General features: G+C 44.8%; 1 protein-coding gene across 7 annotated transcripts in view; it reads right to left on the bottom strand.

The window, feature by feature from the left end:
- FSTL4 (follistatin like 4) overlaps positions 1-20,401 on the bottom strand; it is a 391,441-nt gene that overhangs the window by 142,751 nt on the left and 228,289 nt on the right. The window contains exon 1 of one of the 7 annotated variants that reach the window (XM_062638110.1): positions 11,765-11,897. The exons of the other annotated variants lie outside the window; for them this stretch is intronic. The gene's annotated coding sequence lies outside the window, so the exon portion shown is untranslated. Of the gene's footprint in view, positions 1-11,764; positions 11,898-20,401 lie in introns of those variants that run through there. 7 annotated transcript variants of the gene reach the window in all.

The raw sequence follows: 20,401 nt of genomic DNA, 5'->3' as shown, positions 1-20,401 counted from the left end.
GAAGGCAGGCAGTGAAATTCCCACAGGTCACTGCTCAAAATCTGTCTGGTTGCCTTTAATCTCTCTCATCAATCTTTTGTATGCCCCATTCCTTCACTCTTACTCTCAGGACCAGCCTTACTCCTCTGCCTTGCTTTCAGAGGTCCTTTATCCTTTGACCAGCACAGCAAGCCCTAGCATCCTACAGGCTACTATAAAAAATATGAGAAATCAATAGCACGGTGCCATGCATCTTCCTGCTATTCCTTCGATGAAGTTCTTGTGGCAAAGACTACGAGGAGGTTAGAAGCCAATAATAAAATAACAGTAGATGACTTGCCTGTTTTCCCCGTGATTTCTTCAATTACATTACCAGCGAGCTGCTGGAGGCAAGCCGAACGGTCTAGATCTTCCCTGCTGTCTGCACTGCTAACCTTTAAATCTGCCCATGCGCATCGCCTTTTGCTCGCTCCCCTTCCCCTCCCATCAAGTTTCTCACACCTCCTCTTACCCCTCCAGAGCCACAACCTGTTGTGAACCCAGAGACCTCCACACATGATGCTACCCCCAAACCTCCTCGGTACGAGGCAGCAGTCTCTCACTTCCATCTATTTTCCAACATCTGATGCCAAAACTTTAACAATCTTACCCTCACTTTGACCATTTCTACTTGGAGGAAGATGAAATCCATAAACCAAGTGTATTGGGCCATGCTGCAGTGGCATGGGAACACACACGGCCATTGCTAGGTGTTATTTTAGGTGTTATCGTGCCTAAACGCACATGATGTCTTGCAATATCAGCAACGATTCAAGAATAAAAGATGCCAAGTTTCTATTCTAGGAGTATTCTACAGTCTCACAGAAATGTCTTTTTCTGTGTTGATTTTTTTTTTAAACTCATTACTTTGCAATAAGACCACTTACCAGAAAATAATTGTGTTTATTTAATGTACGCCTGTTTCCCTCTTAGATATGCACAACCCAAATGCTATTTCAGATTGGATAGAAAGATGTTTTCTGCTTCCTATTTATTTTCTCATTCAGTGCATCCATTCATAAGGCTCACTGAGGAAGAAGTACAGACATCAAAAGCGTCGTGTTTGTCTTAAAAAATAACATTATTCTGATTATTCTTGCTTGGAACAGGAACAGATAATGACCTTTTATAACTAACATCCATCCAGCGTTCTTCTTACATTATTCTTGAATTCTGCCTTTAGTAAAAATATCATCTGACTTGCATCAAGTCGTACAAATGCCACTGCATGAGGTTTCAGTGTGATGGATTACAGAGACCTCAGTTCTTGGCATCACAGCGATGCCTGTATTAGAGCCTCCTTCTCTTTAAGAGGCACACGCCACATGTTTGACCCTTACAAATGAAGTCACATTCAAGGAAAACATTCCAAAAGCTATGCTAAAGCACATCTCACACACACAACAGAGGCAGAAACACCAACAATTAAATACCAGGTTTCCAGTAACGTCCGTATCCTACCAGGTTATTAGTGTTACTTAGAAACACTTTGTGACTTAGAGGAACGGGCTTCATCCTGCTCCACCATCAGAAACATTTAACTGCCCAAACAATAAGGGAGGAACACTGAAAACATGAATCCATCTGGGACAAGGGGTGATGGCTTCAAACTGAAACAGGGGACATTTAGGTTAGATATAAGAACTTCCCTGTGAGGGTGCTGAGGCGCTGGCACAGGGTGCCCAGAGAAGCTGTGGCTGCCCCATCCCTGGCAGTGCTCAAGGCCAGGTTGGACACAGGGGCTTGGAGCAAGCTGCTCTAGTGGAAGGGGTCCCTGCCCGCGGCAGGGGTTGGAGCTGGAGGAGCTTTAAGGTCCCTTCCTGCAAAGGAATCGAACATGAGCCTGCAAATCCACCTCCAGGGATGACAGTTTGGTCCCTTAAGACAATAAATTGACAGATCATTTCACTGTCCCTTCTCCTGCCCCTTTCCTGCAACACCTCGGCCATTCACTACTACACACAAAGGAAGGCAGACAGCTGTGTGAGAATTAGGGACTGGATTCATTTTCTGAGGCCACTTTTGAGCACTGATATTTTTCTTTAAAAGCTGCCATTTGCTAGAAATAAATGGCCTGGGAAAAATAAAGGTATTAAAGCCATTTAGTTGTAATGGAGTTTGTGTTAGTGCAGGTGCTTTGTAGTTGGGTAGTTTTTACTTCTGGGTGAAGTGTAATGCATGTTTGACTCATGGCTACCTTACCTGATTGAAGAGGCAGGCCCAGCAGCAGGAATAGCAGCACTCCTGCATCACATCTAAATCAGCATAAGCTTCCTGCTTGAAACTGTTGAGGTTTCACAGTGTCTTTTCACTTCTTTCTTCTCCCCCTAAGATATTTCATTTATGCTGTCCTGACTAGACGCCTTAAAGGCTCATAGATTACAAGCATAGGAGTGTTACCATATAACAGAAGTGTGAGACAGAAACCAAACAGGGTCCATTACAGGGAGAATTACAGTCATGCAACTACTGAACGAGGATGTATTACATTTGAGTTGGGATACAGAAGAAAGGATGGTTTTATAAATCAGTTTTCATGACTGGTTTGGGTGTGAAGGGACCTTAAAGCTCATTCAGTTCCAACCCCCTGCCATGGGCAGGGACACCTTCCACTAGACCAGGTTGCTCCAAGCGAGCCTGAAACAGTGCCACAATCAATAACCATTTGCATTCCCCTTTCCCATTTTATGTTATCTTTTAACAAAGCTCTTTTATAAGACTGAGAAATAAGGAGAAACACCCTTTTCTAAGCAATCGCATCCAGTTCTTCTGCTCCTCATGCTAATTTTGCAGCTCTCCACTGGTTTAGGTTTCTATTTACTGTCTATCTCAAGGACACTGTTATACCCCAGCACTCCCATATTTTGTGGACACACCATTCGGTTTCATTGCCTGCTTCATCTGGGGCCAGTGTCAGCACACAAAAACCTTCACCTCATTTAGGAGAAGACCTTGACATGTTGGTCTCTGCCAGCAATTGCACCCCAGACCTAAGAGCCTGAAGTTACTACCAAGCCTTTTGAGGCTCTGTCCTCATGGCACGTGTATTTCTCATCGCCCTCCTGAGGATTTTATCAATAAAGGAAACTACCCTGACTGTGACTGACGATTTCTCTCTTTCTTAAGACAGTTCGACCAGCAGTCTCCCTCCTGAACACCTGATTTTGAGATCTCTTCCTGTTCCCAAGATAAATACCCCAGCACACATCCACTCTCCTTTGTCATCCTGCCAAATCACCCAACCTGCACCAAGCAGAAGTATATGAACCAATAAGTTAAGCTCCTAAATTAAACAAAAGACATCTCCCTTATTCCCACTTACCCTCCTGCAGTTACTTCTCCCCATGCTTCTTACACAAGGGAGGACAGAAGAATTAATGCCATTTTCTGCTGCATTACAAACCTTCTGACTCCCTCCGCATTCGCTCTGTGCTGAAGGAAGCAGTTTAACATGCATTTACCTGATGGGAAGGGTTACAGCCTATTGGAAGGGTAATGCAGTAAAATGAAAAACCTACTAAAAGGCCATTTTGAAAGGGAAAAGCCTTTAAACTTCCCATACTGTTAAAACTGGCTTGGAGGGTATCAGAGTAGAAATGCAGCATTAGCACCGAGACACTGTCAACTGCTTTTGGTTTATTCTGAGGAGCAGCAATATCTCAGGTTGAGACTCACAATGTCAAAAGAAAAACCCAAGAGGTGAAAACAGATAAAAACCAGCCACAAATGAAGGGTTTCTGCAGTGGGTGTGTTGGTTTCAAGCATTCACTTAAGCTGAATTTCCTTCATTTGCACAAGTGGGGATCTGCTTTAGGAATTGCACTGGGGAGCAGAGCCCTGTACAAGACAAAGCCCCGCAGCCACCCACAAGCTTCATCCTTCTTCACAGCATCAGTGCTGGTCCACAGCCATGCAGCAGAGAGCCCACTGGGGACTTAGCAGCCTGCTCTCCTCATTCATTCTCACGAGGAAAGCATGTGGAGAGCTGAATCTGAAAGGACAGATGTAAAATAAGAGTACCTGCATTCACTGCCTCCCCTTTGAAGTGCTCTGTACAAGGGGTAAAAACAAACAACTGATAAAAATCAACAAAACATTGTTTCCTTTCAAAAACAAAGACACCAAATGAAAACAAGAGGGTCATGTTTAACAGAAGAAGAGGAAAAGCTTGGGATCAAAAGCAGGAGTAAGCCGCAATCATCCGTCATCAACATCAGAGCATAGCGGGCAAAAGCAGCATTATGGGGCTTTCTGTTAAGAAAAGGAACGGAATACACAGTTTCTGTGTGGGACACGTTTCATGTCAGGCTGATCCACACGGATGCAGCACAACTACACAAGAGGAGTACAAGATGTGCAGAGACACCCATGAGGATGCTCCAAGCCCCTGTGTCCAACCTGGCCTTGAGCACTGCCAGGGATGGGGCAGCCACAGCTTCTCTGGGCACCCTGTGCCAGCGCCTCAGCACCCTCACAGGGAAGAGCTTCTGCCTAAGAGCTCATCTCAGTCTCCCCTCTGGCAGGTTAAAGCCATTCCCCTTGGCCTGTCCCTGCAGGCCCTTGTCCAAAGCCCCTCTCCAGGTTTCTTGTAGCCCCTTTGGACACTGCTACTATTCCAAAACCAGAGCCTATAGCTTGCAAACAAACAGGCTGTGAAAGGGATGACGGAACAGCCTGGGCAAAAACATTTGCTTTAGACATAAAGATTGCATCCATTCACCCCCAGCCCTCTCCTCAAACCACACCATGGCTCAGACAGCCGCTGCTGCTGACAGCCCCCAGCCATGGGCAGACAACGCTGCCTTCTTCACACCTTCCTCTTCCCCCCCTTGGTGTCAGATCAACTGCAGCACGAAACGGCTTCAACCCCTTCATAATGGGAGAACATGCCCAGCAGGCAAAATCCAGCTGGTATTTTGTGCTCACAGTAAATAGGATTACTGGCGGCAGTGAAAAGTGAAGTCCTCTGCTCAACAACACACTGGGGATGGCAGCTGCTTTCCAGCCTTGGACTGCAAATACCATCTTGCCAAAGCTTTCTGTACTAATGGGGCCTATTTTCTCTATAGGAAAGGGAAAGGCAGGAGAGAATTCAATTTTTATGCTTCCGAGTCTCCTATTGAAGCGCATGTGCTCAACTGCTCCTGCTCCGGTTAATACCCAGCATGGGGAGATTCAAACAACCTCATGGCTGCAACAAGCTGGGGTTGTCCAACAGATAGAGCAAATCCTTAAACTGTAAGTTTTTCTTTTATTTGAAGATTTGCTGCATTAAATGTAGCACAGATTTGACTTAAAACCCTGCACTTCTCGATGGAAATACCTATCTCCAGCTGAAGTACAAACCAGAGCTGCCATTCTAACCCTTACCAACGCCAACAGGAGCTGCTCTTGCAGAGCAGGTCTCCGCAGGGATCCCTGAGGGTGATTTACTGACTCCAACACCACTTGCAGGCACTAAATGCTGCCTCCAGGTTACCCAGGTGGAAGAACACACACAGTGCCCGTTTCAGGAGGGGGGGGAAAGGTCTGAAGCTGTCGATGAAGAGAAATCCCTCAGGTCTCACCATGAACTGAGTGAATGACCAGCTGGAAAGGAGGGGAGAAAAAGGGAAAATGAGAAGAAGGCAAATTGGTCTGAGTGTGTGATCCCGAACCAAAACACAGCTTCCCAGAAGTTCTCATTTAAAGTTGTAACTGATTCAACAGCACCCACTGAAGTGGATAAAACACATGAAAAATTCAAAATTACAACATCTCTTCCCCTCTAAATGCCTCTCCGTTAGAAACCAGGCTCAGATTCCAAGGAATAGGGTCTAGAAGCAAGGAGAAACACTATTTTTCTTGGGTTTAAATGGGAAACCGCAAAGCGCATCGCTGGTAAGCAAGGAAAGGGTGACCACCCAAACAGGGACTCGGCATTCCCAAGCCAGCACAAGCACAGGGCCACCCAGGCCAGAGCTACGAGGCTGAAAAGGCTGTTTGAGACTTTCTCCTCCTGGACTTGTTCTGCACATTTGTGCTGGCAATTTCAATTGATTTTATACTGAAATATTGCTGCGGGATGAGACACTATCGAGTGAGGTGCAGGTGCAGTTAACACAGTTAGCAGCAAATACACAGTTATTAAAAGGAGGGGTGGGAGAATGAAAGAAAACCCATAATTCAATAGTCTTGCTTAAAGCAAACGTAGCATTTGGAAGGGGGAAAAGCGAGGATCTTGTTTGTTCCCTTCCTGTGCATCTTCCCCAGCACAACTATTCCATGCACCCAAACTAAGTAATAAATGCCTGAATGTCTCTGAAGACATAAACTGGGATACACCAAAGCAGGCTGCTAACACCAAGCTTTGTACTGCACGGTCCAAAGGGGAGTCCACGGCAGGGACAAGGCAGAATGCATTAAACCTCAATTAGATCACAGTACACAACAAAGCACAGAACATTATCATCATATTTACTCACGCAAGGATTAAGTGGCTTCCTTTGGAGATGTCTATGCTTGCAAAGTGTCTTGGGGACCCAAGTGGCTCTTTGTGGTGAAGAGCAGGCACCACTCTACTTTCTTTAATGAGCTGCACCCATGAAATGCATATCATAAGTATTAAATGAATCTCTCATGTATAAAATGCATCTTACATGTGTGTATGTGACAGGCTTCAGCATTTTTGGGAGGGCTTCCAGAGTATTTTTAGCTCATATATCTTATTGGTGACTGACTGGGTATGCTTCAATGCCAGAACAGCAGTGTAGAAAGAAAAATGATAAGGAAAAAAATGAAGAAAACATAAAACAAAGCAAAGCTTTGATGGCAGACTTGAGAAAAGCATTACTCTAATAAGGTAATGGTCCAGCCATTTCTAAAGCAATGATTTAGGCAGCATTATGAAGTCATTATTTGCAAATGTGTTTGTTATACAATGCTTAGTATTAATAAACCCTCGTAATTATACGTTCAAACAATTTACCCTTGGTATTACAAACACATCCAGGCTGACGGCCAGGCATGCAGTGATTCCTGCTGGCTTCTGCAGGCCAGTCCTGAGGCTGCTACAGCAGCATCTCCTGCAATGGGACCTGCAGGAGGATTTATATGGCCACATAAAAGACGTTTCCATCCCATCTCTGAGCCAAACTGAAGTTCACTTCCATAAGCTTCACAGCCCTGAAAAACTTTTGGTACCAAATGCTGTGGTTTTCCCCTTGTCACAACACCTGAATGCACTCATCCAGCCTACTGCAGTGGTTGGAACTAGGTGGTCTTTTAAGATCCCTTCCAATCCAAACCATTCTATGATCCAGTCATTTCCGCAGCTCTAACCTCTGCTATCTTCATTCCAAGCACAATTTAAGTCTAAAACCTCCCACCATTGGGCATTTCAAGTGCTACCAGCAAGGACAAGACTCCATCCAGTGCAAACAGTTTGCACTTTATTCCTAAAGATCAAGTTAATGAAGTGCAAAACTTCAGGGCTCTTTGATTAAAGAGCTGATGCTTGTAAGAATCAATATACTAGTGAGCAAAGCCTTCTTCATATTTAAACATGAAAAAAAGAGTCTTAAAATTTACGGAGACTCCAAATGCAACAACGGGAATGCAGAGGCACTGTTTGTCGGGGTCTGCAGCTGTTTATAATATAAATTATATAAATGTACAAATACTGGCTGGTAGTACACTTCAACACACACATTATTCAATAAATGCTGAGGAAATTATCTTAAAATGGCAGGGCCTTAACTTGCTTCTGCAAAAGCACTTTGAAATGCACACACTGCATGAATGTCTTTTATAATGCCGTTTAAAAGGTTCCCCTTGCAGGGGAGCAGTACAATCACAGCAACACCAGCCCCTTCGCCACAGTCCCCATCAGCTCTGGGCTCCTTTAATTTGCACCAGTCAAACCTGTTCCCTTCCCACACAAGACCATTCGCTCAACTCGGTGTATGGCTCGATGAATGCACTCCACCACCACACATCTGGGCTTGAAAACTTCAAAGCAAGCCCATCATAATATTTTCATTAAAGACACGAGCTATTATTCCTCCCACAATAAAGCCCGGACGACAGTCTCTCATCTCCACAACAGAGGGCTCTCTTGAAAGGGGACATCACGCTGGCTTTCAAAAACCCATCTGGGACACGAAGTTCACAAGTACAAACCCTTCCAGCCTCAGTGGTGGCTGGGTTTTCTTTGCACAAACCTGGCATCAAAGCACCCGCCCTGCCCTAAAATAGCTCCGAGTTCCAGTTGTTATAACTCCCTCAGTGGTTAGGATACAAGCTAGATGGTCCCAGCCCAAACTGCATTAGGCATCCCCTGACTGCACACACTGAGATTATGACTGCTCAGTGAACTCAGCACACACACAGTCACAAGGGAACACTAAAAGCAAATTCTGGCCCTGTCCATCATCCATAATTCAAGAGAAATCAGGGTTAAAAAAAGTGCATGAGCCATTGACATAATTTATATGCTGCAAGTGGGAGAGTTGGCAGTCTCTCGCATCATAAACTTTAAATAACGGTAGTTTAACACCAGATGTACCCACAGATGTCCTGAGTGTAATACCATTAGCTCCATTATGGCACGGAGCAAACCCTCCCTTAGCTCAGTAACCCCAACCTTGCCCCACACCAGCAGCTTGCTTAACACTGGATTTCACCTGGAACCATCAGTCCAACACAAACCACTGCATGCTAACAGCACGAAGAAAAAGAAAACCAACAAAAAAAAACACACCTTGAAGAGTTTTCTAATGGAATTCTGGTTGAGAAAGTGCTACCTATAAATAAAAGGAGGAAAGAAAGGGAAAGAAAAAGGTATTAGCACCTCTTCTGAAAATACAGTCAGTCTTCCTCCAGCAATGGCACAAGGTTTTGGAGATGCAGTTGTGATTCTCGATTGATATCGTGCCATTTACCTTTTAGGCATTAACCTACATATACTTCCTTCCTGTTGTCAACTAACAAAAAATACTCTTCTTCCCACTGACTTTACACAAGGGATTATCAAATTAATTCAGTGTGTGCACGCTGAGGGGTGTTAGTTGATCGTTCAACCTAAACCAGCTTTTAGTCAATATTCCTTACTGAAATAAGAGAAACCAGAACAGCGACTGCTTCCTCCCACCACTCCCAGGTTCATCCATAGCATTTATTTTCAATGGAAAACCTAAACTTCCCAGTAATGACGGATCTCATGAACCCAAGATCAAGGTGAGGCACTGGGAACGGGGCTGCCAAAAGTCCTACCTGTACATTAGATTTTTCAACTGATTCATTCTCCATCTCCTGTGTCCCTCTTTAGAGACATCCTAGGAATAACTGCAGAGGCCATATATAACTAATACCCAAATGCAGAATTAAATGTGGTGAATGCACAACCTAGAAAGCCCAAGCCAAGCCTACAGCCTGGCTCCTGCTCTTCAGTCAAATTCTTTTCAATACACAAATCTTCCAGGAATCACACAACAACATGGAGACAGAGATCCCCAAAGCAAAAAGGGTTAATGAAAATCACCATCATCCTCTCGGTTTCACATCACGTTACAAGTATTAAGATGCCATCACACTTGTTACCAGTATAAGCATCATTTTTCTGCAGTTAATACCTTAATACCAGATTTTCAGGGGGTTTATTTGCTTCGTGTTGTGCTCAGCTAGCAAGTATAGCTAAGCTGTGTTAAAAAAGAAGTCAGCATCAGCACAGAGCCTCAATCTTTAGTCAGAATGTCCTTTTCTACACCCCATGTGCAGATTCAGCACATCCATAGTACAAAGACGATGAGATACTTCCCTATTTATTCTTGAAACCCCAAACTTGGTGAGCACATCACAACACGAAAAGGTGGTGTTCCCTCCCCCTGATTCAGCCAACAAGCATCAGCAGCAAAGTAGAGCAGGTACAATGGGAAGCGGTAACACTGACATAGCTGCTCCCTTCTCTCTTTCAGAGCAGAATATGGAGGTTAAAGCAGACAGCTGAAGCCTCAGAAACCAGTCACCTGAAAAAACACCCCAAAGAGACCTAAATCTCTCTTTTTTTTGTTCCCCCAGCAGCACCAGCACTGCTTCATTTCAGTACTTCCAGGGAGATGGGGCTGCATCCCAGATGTGCTGAGCGATGCTCTGTATTATGTGAGGGAACAAGGTCCCCTGAGTTATGAGGCTTTTCTCCCTTTTCACTAGGTCATGATCTAATACTCTTATCTGAGCTTGCAGAGCACATGGTCCAGACAAACTGCTCGTGTACCCAGGAGCATGCTTGGAGGTAGGAAATAAAGGGTGCAGGTTTGAAATACAGCAGCGAGCATCCCTTTTAACGCAGCCACAGGAACTGCCAGCGCAAAGCGCTTCACATGGGATTTACAGCATGCATTTTTCTACTACACGAGGTGGGGAGAGGAATCTGCAACGGCAGCAGGACATAATTTAGGTTTATTTATGATTTATCTTCTTTCTTCCAGTAGCTGGAGAAGAATTTGAATTAGGCATTTCGATGCTTCTCTCAGCACATGAACCTCCACGCACCCATGAAGTTCAGGGAAAGCTCTGGACTGTGTTACCCCCTGACTAACAAAACACAATAGATGGCATCCCTGCTGCCACCTTACATTGATGTAGTGTTAAAATTAGTGGAACATCTGGATCCAGCAAACATTCAGAGCAAATTAATGAGTGCCTTGATAAGATCTCTCTCCCCAAGTTAGGTATCCTGCAGCTGAGCAATGATAACATGGAGGAGGGGGGAAAATACACCAAAATCCCATACTCCAACCTGAACAACTACATGCAGGACTTCTGCATCTCCTTTCTGCACTAAAGGGCATCTCTGTATGAAGATTTAAAGTATTCCTTAACCTTTTCTCTGCTGAAGAAGTTCAGTTTTTCCCAAGTCATCCCACAGCCATGTGTATGAGCAGAGCAATGAATGCCTCACTACAAACAATAAACCTAAGCAAAACTAAGCATTAGGGGAGTTTTACATCAGTGTCAGTGTAAGCAATAGGGTCAGAAGGGTACATGCTGCACAGGGCTGAAACTGCCCCAATAATCCTTGTAAGCTATTAGAAAGCTCTGGATGGTAAAGAGCTACCCAAAATCACATTCAGGAGAGAACGAAGCATCCCTGCTGCAGCAGCACTTTACTGACCTAGGGGGAAAGAAGTCCTGCACCACAAATCAGAATTACTCCTTGAGGTACTTGGATCCCATGGGGATGCTCCAAGCACTGGGCTCTGCCTCACCTCACCTTGCTGGTGAGAGCAGGGGAGCACAGCTCTGGGCACACCACTGCTCCTCCAGCAGCACCATGGACCCATCACCCAACATGAACCTGCCTGAGGCTTACTTTGTTTTGCAGTTAGAGCAGGAGCAAGAATGATGCCTTCCAGCACACACAGCCCTCTTCTAATTCATTCTGCTGCCAAAAGAGACCCAGCATTTGGTCTGTCCCCTGCACACTTCATGAAGGAGATCCAGAACCCCTGCTCACACCACACACCCAGCAAGGTCCCTGAGACACACTAAACCCATCACAGATAGTGCATTACTACTTGGCAAGCATTGGCCAAACTCACTCAACTCCTCACCCAGCCTGAAAGCTCAGCAGAGCCATCTCACTATTCACGTCTCTCCAAACAGCAGACCATGTAGAGTCCTCAATAGTGGGAGGCAATCCCTGCCCCTGGCTCATGCCAGACACCAACCACATGAATTGCCTGGCGAATCCGATTAGAACACTCACCTCTGCCTGGTTCATTGCCTCCTGCTTCTTACTCCTAAACCACTTCACCAGCTCTGTATGACTACAGAGGAACAGCAAGGCAGCAACTCCAGGGAGCCTGTATTTATTAGGGCAGAAGGTGCTCCCCACCCCTTCCCCAGTCAGCACCCTCAGATGCAATGCGTTAGCAAGACTCAGCCTTGCTCCTGCTCCAACCACACCTGAACCCCATTGCATTCACACAACGATCCATGTCCCCCAGGGGTCAATAAGACAAGTTACAGAGAAGAAATGGATTTCTTCCTCCAAATGAAGTACAAAAAGTGAAATTTTGAAAGTATCAAATTTACAGGTTTTAAATGAGAAACATTTTAGGAACAAAGTGATTCTACCTTTGAGATCCTTCCCACTAACATAGGCTGCCTGCAGAACCACCCAGTGAAGGTTTCCCTTCTTGACCACTGCAATGACTTTTACATTTAAAACATCTAGGGGTCACAGACCTTCAGTGCTGCTCCTCAGGTGTGGTTACACTGCCCCAGCACAGCCCCTACCCATCAGCATGGAGCCTTGGTGTCCATGGCTGTTAATGGCATCAGCTGTGCCATTAACAGGGACCGTGCTCCAAACCCTCCATTCCATCCAGCACAGGTCTGGACCATTCACTCCTCCAGCATGGTAACAATATTCTTGTGAAAGATTAACATATAAGGTGTTTGCTTTGGAGCCAGGCAGTCTCCATTGACCTCCGAGGCTGACACTTCAAGACACAAAGGGTGAGACTGCTTTAATTGCTCAGCTCATTGCAGCTCTGCAGGTAACACTGATGTTAACTCCCTTCTGCTAATTTAAATGACCCCTGGTTTCAATCCCAAGCCAGCAAACCCAGGGCCCCTTTCATGCATGTGCGTGATGCAGTGTCTGACAAAGCACCCACCTCCATAGGCAACTAAAGTCCATTCAGAAATATGTTTTAGATTATATGGAGCATGGCAAGCACACAGTTTATGTAATGCTGTGATTTCCTGGTGTCATGTAGAAGACTCAGATACATCTTCGGATCCACTGAGAAGCCACACGGATCAGCAATCCCCTGAGGTACACATCCCTAAGGGATAGCAAGGCCTGGCGACCTCCCAGACAGAAACCTAACAGAGAACTCTAGAACATCACAAAAGGCAAGAAGGAGGAGAATTCCTCATACAGCATGGACGAACTGCTCCTAGTTTTAACGAAAAGTAGTGCCAGGTGAACCTGCGACTGCAACGTGAGCATTTGGAGCCAGCTGCCCCCACTGGCGTCTGCTTTGTAAACCCCACTTTGCCAAACCTCCCTGTTTGCGAATGTGATCCTTCACAATGGCTCATCCCTGTTTACGGCTTCACGCTGCAAGAACACAACAGTGTTGATAGCAAGAGGGCTGTGTGCGCAGAGCAGTGAGGAGCAGCCACTGCCACATCCTCGGCCGAGCACCTCCGCACCTGGGGCAAAGATGAGGTTTTCAAAAGCAGTTTGCTACATACATGAAATAGCAAACTAAAGGGAACTGGGTCACAGAGATCCCACTGATGCCCCAGGGATGTGTGTTACCCTGGCTCTGCAGCATCACTGACACATTCCAGCTTGGGAACACCACTGGAGGAAAGGAATGGAGTGAAGTTCAAGTGAGCAAAAGTTCCCACTGTGACAAGAAGTGTAGGAGAATCGTCCAGCCTCATGCAAGGGAAACCTTACACCCTGTAACTCTAATTCTTATTACTTATATAGGAATGCATTTAATAGCCCTGCGCACCTTTGCCCTAAGTACAGTATTGCTGAAGTTAACGAAAGCAGAGTCAAAGCGTGAGTGTGGATGGCAAATACTGCATTTAACACCTACCACAATGGCAGAGAAACTAAAAATCCCCTTTCCCAGCCCCCTGGAAGCATCATCAGAGTTCCATCTGGAATCCCCTGAAAGCAGTGGGAGTTTTGCCATTAATATCAGTAGGAACAGGAACTCCTGGTTGTATTTATTTCCTCCAGCCTGCCAAGCTATATTTAAATCCCTTTCCTCAGTAGGAAGGAACTTAACCAACCTGGAAAACAACAAATCAATGCTACTTGCGTTGTTTTTCATGTCTGACTACACATTAATGCTGCGTCAGACACCATCAGCGTCAAAAGAGGCATCACCCTTTGGCAAAACTGTGGCATTTTCTGGATAAAACAGGAAAAGAGATAAGGAAGGATGAGAAAAATTATCAATTTCGCAGGACATTTTCTGGGCTGAAGCTCCCCTGTGATTTGACCAGGGCTCCTGCCACCGGACACAAGAACTGGTTCTCTGTTGAGAATAGGGTTTTCCTCACAGCGCAACTGATGGACAGAGAATCGGCTTCCTCATCAGTTATGATAATCCTGAAGGCCCACCTGGGAGACGTTGCTTTTTGCACCAGATCAGGAAGTTTCTAAGCAATAATATCATGCCAGTACTCAACATCATGCTCTCAGATAGAACTCTCATTCTTATTAAGTGCAGCAGCCACCTTGCCATGGTCCTCAAAAACCCAATAGCCTGTGGTATCCGTGTGCCACTCTTTGATGGGGTGAGAACTGTCTGCAACATATTCATGTTGATGTTAACTCATTTCAGGAGAATACACCCACACTTACCAGCACACTTGGAAAACAGATTTTTTATACACATCCCTTTATATAAGGGCCACGAGGATGATCAGGGACTGGAGCACCTCCTGCATGAAGACAGACTGAGAAAGTTGGGGCTGTTCAGCCTGGAGAAGAGAAGGCTGCGTGGAGACCTTATAGCAGCCTTCCAGTATCTGAAAGGGGGCCTATAGGGATGCTGGGGAGGGACTCTTCATTAGGGACTGTAGTGACAGGACAAGGGGTAATGGGTTAAAACTGAAACAGGGGAAGTTTAGATTGGATATAAGGAGGAAATTCTTTCCTGTTAGGGTGGTGAGGCACTGGAATGGGTTGCCCAGGGAGGTTGTGAATGCTTCATCCTTGGCAGTGTTCAAGGGCAGGTTGGACGAGGCCTTGGGTGAGATGGTTTAGTGTGAGGTGTCCCTGCCCATGGCAGGGGGGCTGGAACTGGATGATCTTAAGGTCCTTTCCAACCCTAACTATTCTATGGTTCTATTCTATAATTCTATTTAGTTGCATTTTAAACTGCTTTTAATTCCAGGTGCTATGCAGTTATCTGTGCGGGTCACTGCTGGGCTCCCCACAAGCCAAAGGAACAACACAAAGCATCACAGACAAGTATGTAGAGACAGCAACCACAGAAGGCAGGTGAGTGGAAAGATTTAATTCATTGCTGCTGAAAACAAAATGGATATAGAAAAGGAGAAAATGTATATAGCTGTACACAAAGAGAGTCGACTATTGAAAGGCTCCAAAGCCAGCGCATTTGGTCAGCAAACACTATCCCACTGAAACTCAGAAAAGCCTGCACAATTATTTTATGTCTTCTCCAATAAAAATCTGGAAGGACTATGGTAGAACAGAAGGAATAAAATTAATCCCTTTTTCCAAGAGGGAATTTAATCTATTTTACTACTAAAGGTTTTTACAGCTAAGAACTTCTACCAAGCATTGAAAAGACTGCTCACAAGGAGCATTTAACATTGCATAAAACAATAAAAAGACTATGGACATTTGCAGACCAAGGCTGTCTGTCATACTTAACTTAAAATATAAACCCATGGTAATGTATTATTCCTGTTAGCTCTCCTAAAACACTAACCAGGGTATACTGCAAGAGTCTTTGGAGGGAGAAAGTGCCATATCTTTATAGACAACAGAAATACATTTGCTCAAGGACAGAAGAGCTCCTGCACGTTATGAGCCTTAAAGCTGCTGATATTTAATAACCCTTGAGGAACAATAAAGTATGTAAAAGAACCCTTAAAAAAAAATAACAAGTCCTTGAGATTTTGACAGGAGCAGTCCCACATTTACAGAGCATCACCTTGGCTCTGCACTGAGGGGAATCCCTGTGGCCACAACACAGAGCCTCATCCCTGTGGGTCATCCCCACAGTGCTCATGGACCTGCTCCTGCTGAATCCCCCCCCAGCAGAGACCCTGCAGGAGCTGAACACCACAGCAGCAGCTTCTCTTGGACTACACATCAGGAACACACACGTTATCCAGGCTTGGAAACACACTGACAGGCTGCAGGTCCCCACGGGAGCACGGCTGGCATTAGCATCGCCTGTACCCTACCAAAGCCCAACTCACTCGGACAACTGGGACTGTGTTTCAGATGGGTTAAGCTTTAATCAATGCCTTTGTCAAAGCTTTGCAGCCCAGTGGCATTACAACAATTTACAGCCTATCAAAGCATCTGAGATGTGTTATTAGAGGACTGAGACCAGCCATTTCAGTAATTAATTTCTTTTTAGGTGGCATTGTTTGCTCAAGCAATGCTATTTTCCCATCAGATACGTTTTTGTAGCTGGAAAAAATGGCTCAAAACACATTACAGCATCTCTAGCCTTTGTTCGTGTGCAGCACTGAACTTCTCTGGAATACCCAACATTTAACCAAATGATTTTGCTTCTGGCAAGTCTCACTTGCATGTGGCCTTGCTGGCTGTGCAGACCTGCACTCTGAAATAACTACTTATGATCTACCTATTCTATTTACACAAGAACAAACAAACACCCATTAACACTGATTTAAAGTACAGAAGACAGAGTGATCAGTATAAAGAAACCAGAGTAAGGAGTAAGAAACTTTTCCTTTGATGGAGAATCCCAACTTCCACTGCCTTTGCTCTGCAGTATGGCAGGAGCAGGACAGGCGGATGCAGGACACAAAATACTCCCATCCACTTTGCCTTTTTTGTGGCTTGTTTCTTTATTTATTCATGGATTTCATATCGAGTTTATCTATAGAAAATCATATAGGCATTTAACACCATACTCCTCCAAAATGCCACATAAATATTAACTACCCTTACTTAGCTTAATCGCTGCAGTAGGTGTTAATAAATGTTATCCTTGATGCAAAAACATTTCCATAAGCATCCAAAATGAACAAATCCTTCTAAATGCTTCACATTTTCCTGTCCCATCATCAAAACTGTTGCATGGGACTATGCCAGGAAAAGGTGAAGGAGCCAGACACAGGCAACAGCAAGAAGCACTGATTTCCTGAGACAATGCATTTATCTCCCAGTCTTGTGCATAAACATCTTATCAAAACACAGTGTTTAACAGAACTGGATTCTTGGCACAGAGATGAGTTTAAAAATCACACTCTGAAGCACTGCAGGTGGATTACTTCTCCCCATCCCAAACTATTCTAACGCCCAGATTTCATACGCCTTTTCCATGTTGGAACAGGAGGAAAACATTAATGACCATAAGTAAAGTGAAACACACACCACCTGGAAGAGAAGATTACCACAGCTATTAATTCTGTAAGACTCAGCTGACTCTAAAGATGTGTTTTCCTGCTTTGCAATTCCACTCTGCCCAGTGACAGCCCGGGATGGTAGATGTCACCTTGTGACACTGCTGGGTCCTGACGCTGAAAGCACATGGGTCAGATTAAAGCTCCTGCAGAAGGCAGGCACAGCTTCCTGCTGGTTTTCTGGTGGGGACTGCAGAGGCAGAGCCTCCTTCCCTGCTGTTCAGAGCTCAGCACAGCCAGACCTCCTGTAGCACAGGTGCCATCAATCACATCCATGTCAGCAACCTTGGTGCAAAACACACTTGTCTGTCCACAGAGGGTAAGACCACATCACCAAGCGTGGAAACTCCCAGAACAGAAAAAATACCATACAAACAACTAACGTGCCAAGTCTTTTAATAAGGTCTTTAGAGGAAAAACAATGGTTTTACTTTTTTCTTGATAAAAATAGAAGACAAAAGACAGCAGTACTCATATTTATGATGCCTTAAACAGACCCTAAAGGTTTCCTGCCTTCAATTTAACTCAGCCTTTAATAAAACTCAGCCTTTAATAACCTATTAGCATGAAAATGACAGTCAAGTCAATGTAAGCTGAGATGCCTTTTCAAGATGCAATCTACTTTCACGTTGCAGAGATGCTCTTGACATCAAGTTAAAGCGATGAAGGAAACCCAAGCCACCCCTTGAAGTGCTCCAGAACTTATCAAAACATTTCACTGCTTTTCAAAATACATCTTGACACTTTACTCTGAACGCAATTCGTACTTTTCTCCTCCAATTACACACATCTGTGCATACACTGAGGTATAAAAAATAAAGTCATTGATGGGCTGTCCTTTTCAGAACTGTACTCTCCCTCCTCCGTTCTTCTGTCCTATCTTGCCACTTTAAGCTTGCATTTCTATCAGTGGGAGGTTTCTCTCTGGCTTCACTGAGAGCAGTACTTATTGGAGAACGGGCACTTCCTCCACACCAGACTGGTTTCATAGTGCCCTGCATCCCACTTCCAACACAGCTGGGTGCTGCAGGTCCTCCCAGCCCAGCTTCATCTGCTCATCCCATGCTGCTGGTCTGCACAGAGGCAGGAGGATGTGTGTGCCCGGAGCTGCCCATAAGGCTTTCTGCCGTGCCGCCACATCTACTTATTAATTCTCACTATTTAGTGAGCTGTTAGAGCTCCAAAGGAAGTCATTCACAGCTCTATTGCAAGGTTCACAGTAGCAATAATATTTGTATCTCCTGAGAGGTTTTTAAGTAAACATAGCCCTCAAATGCTAATGGACATCAACGTTCCTCATTTCTGGCAGGCTCTGGCTCTACTTCAGCTGTTGAACCATTACCTTATGGAATGAAAACAATACAAACTTCTTCCACAGCACCAGACTGGCGCTACTGTGATTTACCATCCTTTTTCACCTTGAACAGATGCAGAAGATGTATTCCTGAAGGAGACATTTAAGCCACACGAGGCAGAGATGTGCTTTGTCTTCGGGCATTTTGGCAAACTGCAATCCCTTACCAAGAAGCACCTGCTGAAGCTGCCCACAGGCTGCCCAAAGCACTGCTCTGTGCCAGCACCGGCAGCAACAGCTCTGCCACACTTCCTGCATCAAAAATCCTCCTTTCCCTTTCAAGGGCATTACTTTTTGTGCCAAACCAAACGGTAGGTTTAGCTCCAACTCATCACCTATCTCAGATTCCACCAGGGCATCCCTCTACTTCTCCCTAGATGAATCCACACAGTGGGCACGTCCTACTCTTCAGGAGAGCATCACCATGGCTGCGTTTCCCAAGATGCACATCCAGCCATCCTCCTGCACACACTGCAGGTTGCTCTATCAGTATCTTCAATCTGTGCTTGAAACTCTTGACTTTATTAATAGAGCAGGAAAATGTCTGTACACAGAGAATAGATGATACATTCTCAAGCATGACACCATTCCCCTTTCAGCTCTTTGAATTCATTGCTAATTTAATTGTTATTTCTTCTGTGGGTTTCTATTTTGAGATTGTAGTTAGATCCTCTGGACCTACGAGGAGCGATGCTGTGTATTTACTTACGAAGAACGTTGGAATTCATGTACTCAAGTTGCTTTGTTAGTTTACTTTATGCTTTCCAAATGATCAAAGCAGACCTTAATTTTTCATGAAGAGGAAAACTGCACCTTCCTGCATGGTAGAACAACTGGGTTAATTGTCAACATTAATGTTGTGTTTGTTTCTCAAGAAGCTACTAAGCCTTTCTATCATAACTTAATAATTATGAATCAAGGAACAGTCACTTCAGAGATGAGGGAAAGCTACCCTGGGTCCTTTCAGGAAGCCACACCAGTAGCTGTGTGTGGTATTTGTAGCTGGGACCTGGTATTTCAGTTTTGCATGGTGTGAGAAGTCTCAGAGCACTGGAAGTATGAGAGTTGTCATTGCTAAGAGACCTTCCTCCAATTGTCCACATTCAGCTTGACTGTTGTAGGGTTTAGGGAAAAGTTGTCTTCATGGCTAAAACCATAAAGCATATTTTAATATTTCTGAAGCCTTTAATGAAGCCTGAACGCCTTCCAAAGAGTTTCCTTAGTAATTCAGTAGCCTATGGGTCATCACGTTGATGTCCACATTGGAAAAGACACTACAGGAATCATCAAGTGAAGTTCACAGGCTGGATTTAAGCCAAGAACATGACTCTGAACAGAGGCACCATTACCAAGCTGTACTGAATTTGAAATTTGCCCTTGGTGAGGTGACACCAGTGGCTGTCCTCTAGCAAGTCAAATGGAAGACATGGCTAGGGAAGAGAAGGGTGTTTTGGCTCCATGAAACCCACTCAAACCGCTGATGGGTTGTAACACGTGCAGTTTTAGTCCGACCTGAATCAACTCCAGCAGCAGGACAACATGCCAATACCACCAACTTCTCTGGGAATCTACAACATCAAGAAACAATGCAATCACCCCAATTCCTCCAGATGCCCTTCTCCTCACTTGAATGGAAGTGACAAATTACATCTAAAACGGGAACTTTAATGAACAGAAGTGAACTTCTAATGAAGGCAGTATTGATAAAGTGTCAAGCGCAGGGGCTCTGCTCCCAGCTCATTTAAATACACACGGAGGGAGAAACAATTAGTTATGCTTCTCAGCTTCCCCAGGGGTGCACCCCACTCAGCCCGGGTCTGGAAGCTGAGATGTTAAAGGATGAGTAGAAATAGAAACTAATTGCTGGGCACAAGATGT

Source organism: Pezoporus occidentalis, unplaced genomic scaffold, assembly GCF_034315485.1.
Source record: "Pezoporus occidentalis ecotype Australia unplaced genomic scaffold, CSIRO_AGI_Poc_V1 ctg55, whole genome shotgun sequence".
Taxonomy (NCBI): Eukaryota; Metazoa; Chordata; class Aves; order Psittaciformes; family Psittacidae; genus Pezoporus; species Pezoporus occidentalis.
Note: the sequence above shows the minus strand (reverse complement) of the source record. Positions and strands in the feature narration are given on the sequence as shown.